Source organism: Piliocolobus tephrosceles, chromosome 9 (assembly GCF_002776525.5).
Source record: "Piliocolobus tephrosceles isolate RC106 chromosome 9, ASM277652v3, whole genome shotgun sequence".
NCBI classification, from domain to species: Eukaryota; Metazoa; Chordata; class Mammalia; order Primates; family Cercopithecidae; genus Piliocolobus; species Piliocolobus tephrosceles.
This window is the reverse complement of record NC_045442.1, coordinates 118,151,067-118,155,744: the sequence shown is the minus strand read 5'-3', so window position 1 is coordinate 118,155,744 and position 4,678 is coordinate 118,151,067. Positions and strand designations below refer to the sequence as shown.

The 4,678-nt window shown below is 39.2% G+C and overlaps 1 pseudogene; it reads right to left on the bottom strand.

Annotated features, from left to right (window-relative positions):
• Positions 1–3,884: 3,884 nt before the first annotated feature.
• LOC111549922 lies at positions 3,885–4,379 on the bottom strand (annotated as a pseudogene).
• Positions 4,380–4,678: the final 299 nt, after the last annotated feature.

Genomic DNA, 4,678 nt, shown 5'->3' with positions numbered 1-4,678 from the left:
TACAGGCATGAGCCACCGCGCCCGGCCTCTTCTGCACGTCTAAAAAGACATGTATTTTAGAAACAGTTTGGGGAGAATTATCATCTCTCCACTTACCACAGTGGTAAGTTTTCCAATCAATGAGCGTGAAACACCTACCCATTTATTTTGATCTTCTTCAATTTCTCTCTGGAAGGTTTTATCCTGTTTAGTGTTAGTCCTACATATCTTGTGTTGAATTTATTCTTTAAGTATTTCATTTTTTCCTAGGTAAAATATTTAAAAATTTTATTTTCCAACCATTTGTGGCTACCATGTAGAAATGCATTTGTTTTTGCATATTGACCTTTTATCCTGCAGTCTTGCTAAATTCTCTTATTATTTGTAGTAGTTTTTTTGTAGGTGCTTTGGGATTTTCTACATATGTACACAATCATGTCATTTGTGAATAGAACGGTTTTCTTCCTTTCTTTCTAACCTGTGTGCTTTGGATTTATCTTCCCTTTTGCAACAGCTAAAGAATCTAATGCAATGCTGAATAGGAGTGAGAAGGCACTGTCTTGGGGGAAAGTGTTCATTCTCCCATCACAAAGTATGATGTTAGCTGTTGATGTTTTGATGTTGATGTTTTGTAGATATCCTTTATCAGACAAGATAGTCTCCTCTTTCTAATGTGCTGAGAGACTTGTTTTTGTTGAATTTTGTCAAATGTTTTTACTGAATCTATTGACATAATCATACAATTCTTCTCTTTTCTTCTGTTAATGTAAAGAAGTACATGGATTGACTTTCAGATGTTAAACCAACCTTGTATTCCTGGGGTAAACCCTGCTTAGTTATGCTCAATTACTCTTATTATTTATCTCTGAATTATGTGGCTTATATTTTGTTTAGAATTTTTGTATCTGTGTTCAAGAATATCGGCTTGTGGTTTTCTTGTAACATCTTCTATGGGTTTTGGCATTAGGGTAATTCTAGTCTCTAAATGAGTTGAGGAGTATTCCTCTACTCTATTTTTTCAAAGAGTTTGTGTAAGATTTACTAGCCTCAAACTCTCAGGCTCAAGCAGTACTCCCCTTTCATCCTCCTGAGTAGGTGGGAGTACAGGCATGTGTCATCATGTCTGGCTAATTTTTAAAAACATATTTTTTTAGAGCAACATCACACTACGTTGCCCAAGCTGATCTTGAACTCCTGGACTCAAGTGCTTCTCCTGCTCTGGCCTCCCAAAGTGCTGGTCTTACAGGCATCAGCCACCATACCCAGCCTTATTTCTTCTTTCAATGTTTGATAATATTTGCCCGTGAAGCCATCTGAACCTGGAGTTTTCTTTATGGGAAGTTTTAAATTACAGCTATAATTTCTTTTTTTTTTTTTTTTTTTTGAGACAGAGTCTCGCTCTGTCGCCCGGGCTGGAGTACAGTGGCCAGATCTCAGCTCACTGCAAGCTCCGCCTCCTGGGTTTACGCCATTCTCCTGCCTCAGCCTCCCGAGTAGCTGGGACTACAGGCGCCAGCCACCTCGCCCGGCTAGCTTTTTGTATTTTTTAGTAGAGACGGGGTTTCACCGTGTTAGCCAGGATGGTCTCGAACTCCTGACCTCATGATCCGCCCGTCTCGGCATCTCAAAGTGCTGGGATTACAGGCTTGAGCCACCGCTCCCAGCTTTAAATTTTTTATTTTTTATTTTTTATTTTTATTTATTTATTTATTTATTTATTTATTTATTTATTTATTTATTTATTTTTGTAGTAGAGACAGGGTTTCACCATGTTGGCCAGGCTGCTCTCGAACTCCTGTCCCCAAGTGATCCACCTGCCTCAGCCTCCCAAAGTGCTGGGATTACAAGCATGAGCCACTGCACCCGGCCCTCCCCCAATTTTTAAAACTCGCTGGCTGGGCTGACAGCTGCAGGGCCAGGAGTTCAAAACTCAGCCTCACCAGTCGCCCCTCCTCAGACCTAGGAGGTTGTTTTGTTTTGTTTGAGACAGAATCTCACTCTGTCGCCCAGGCTGGATACAGCTATAATTTCTTTAACAGATATAGGACTATTTGGATTTTCTACTACAGCTTGTGAAAGTTTCAGTAACTTGTATCTTTCAAATAATTTCATTTCATCTAAGTTATCAAATGTATTCGCATAAAGCTGCACATAGTCCTCTATGATTAACCTTTTTGTGTTTGCATGATGTGTATAAATGGCCCCTCTTTCCTTCCTAAGACTGAACATTTGTACTCCTTTTTTATCTCATCAGTCTTGCTAGGTGTTTATCAGCTTTATTAATCTTTTCAAAGAACCAACTTTTTCTGTCAGTCTTGTTTTCTGTTTAAATAAAGAACAAACTTTTGGCCAGGTGCAGTGGCTCACACCTGTAATCCCAGCACTTTGAGAGGCTGAGGTGGGTGGATCGCTTGAGGCCAGGAGTTGCACACCAGCCTGGCGAACATGGTGAAACCCCACTTCAACTAAAAATACAAAAATTAGTCAGGCATGGTGGTGCATGCTTGTAATCCCAGCTACTCAGGAGGCTGAGGTGGGAAAATTGCTTGAACCTGCGAGGTGGAGATTGCAGTGAGCCAAGATTGCGCCACTGTACTCCAGCCTGGGCGACAGAGCAAGACTCTGTTTCAAAAGAAAAAGAAAAAATTTTTGTTTCTATTGTTTTCACCCCCCGTTACTTGTCCATTTTCTATTCAATTGATTTATACACTTTTCTGTATTATTTCTTTTCTTTTACTTATTTTTGGCTTAATTTATCTTATTATTTTCTAGCTTCTTTTCCCCGTGATTTCTTTCACCCATGCTTTATTTAAAAGTATGTTGCTTAATTTTGTATGTTATTAAGCAAATTAAGTGTGTTATCAAGCAACAATAAGTGTGTTAAGTATATTATTATGTATGTAATTTCCAAATTGAGTATGTTGCTTACTTTCCAAACTTGGGGACTTTTCAGACATCTTCTCGTGATAAATTTTATGGTCAAGTATGGTAAAAGTATGTGTCTTAGTCTGTTTTGTGCTGCTATAACAGAATACTACTGCCTGGGCAATTTACAATAAACAGAAATTACTTTCTCACAGTGCTGGAGGCTGGCAAGTCCAAGATCAAGGTGCTGTCATCTGGTGAGGACCTTCTGCTGCTGGATCCCCTGGTGGGACAGCAGTAGAGCACGTGTGAGAGAGGGAAGGGGGCCAAACTTATTCTTTTATAAGGGGTTTTCTCCTGCTGCAATAATGAACCCATTTCCTCAATAACAGCATTAATCCATTCATGAGGCGGAGCCCTTGTGACATAATGACCTCCGAAAGGCCCCACCTCTCAACGATATTGCACTGGGGATTTAGTTTCCAACACATGAAGTTTTGGGGGCATGAATCACATTTATCTTAATTTATCTTACTTTATCTTAATTTACCTTAATTTATCTCACATAACAGTATGAATTTAGTCCTTTGAAATTTATTGAGACTTGTTTTATGATCAGCATGTAGTGTCTCTCTTTTTTCTTTTCTTTTCTTTTTAAACAAGAAGTTTATTTAAACAGCAAGACCCTCGACTTGAAGGGAAAACTATCTAGGATTCTTTTTTGTTTCAGAGTAATTTATCCCTACTTAGAGACAGATTGCCCTACATGTAAAAGCTACGTACAAAAAAGTTATAAAATTGTCCTTGGTTTTGCAATGATAAATGAAAACCATTAAAATTCTCCAACTGAACAAGGTATGCAAGAATTTTTATGTTGTGTTGCTGTTAAAACAGTGAGAGCAAAATAACTTACTGGAATATAAAGATAAGAGCTGAACGAGCATGCCACTAATGGAGAAAGGGGGTATTTTTCACAGAATCAGTATTTTTCCCCATCCCGTCTCCACTTGATGACAATCAAAACATACCATTGGCTGTTTAGTTTTTTAAAAAATGCAATATGCTTGTGCACATACACCAGTTACTTTACGTACAATAAAGGAATGGGGAAGGGGGAAATGAAAGAACAGAGAAAACTATACGGTAGTATTCAGGATGTGGTGGAACCAAATTGCAGTTTTCTAATGGAGAATGTAATCTTGGTCTTTAAAGAACAGAGTTCTGGAGTAAAGAAGCAGTTTCGCTTTTCAGTAGACAGCTCCCACCTGCTGTTGGAACACATCAGTTGCATCTTCATCCTCCATTTCCAGCTGTGCAGGTGTGTCTGTTCCATTGATTGGTTGTCCATCGAATCGGAATCTGATCGGCCTCATTGACAATCCCTGTCGTTCACAATAGGCTTTCTTTAGTTTACTAAGTAGTGTATGCCTCTTAATCTTAAACTGCACCACAGAAGCATCCTGCCCCACCACCTTCAACTTAATATGATCGTTGTTCTCAGTCTTGACTCCTTTCTTGGGCTTTTCGTTGGCCATGGCGAGCGCCAGAGTCCCCTCAGCTGCCACTTCACAAAAGAGGGACCAGGTCCGCACGAAACGAGCACACAAGCAGCACCAGGAGTGGCAGAAGAAGGAGCGTGGTGTCTCTTGATAAAGGGTTAGGTTCACTTGTTGCTGCTGTTGTTGCTTTTTTTTTTTTAAGTGTACTCTGCAATTGTCGAGCATAATGTTCTGTGTTAATTGAATTAGACTAGCCCCTAAAGGAAAACAAACAATTCTGCTGCTTCTCAAACATTTTAAGTTGATATCTACAGTTTTGTTGTAAGTTTAAACAA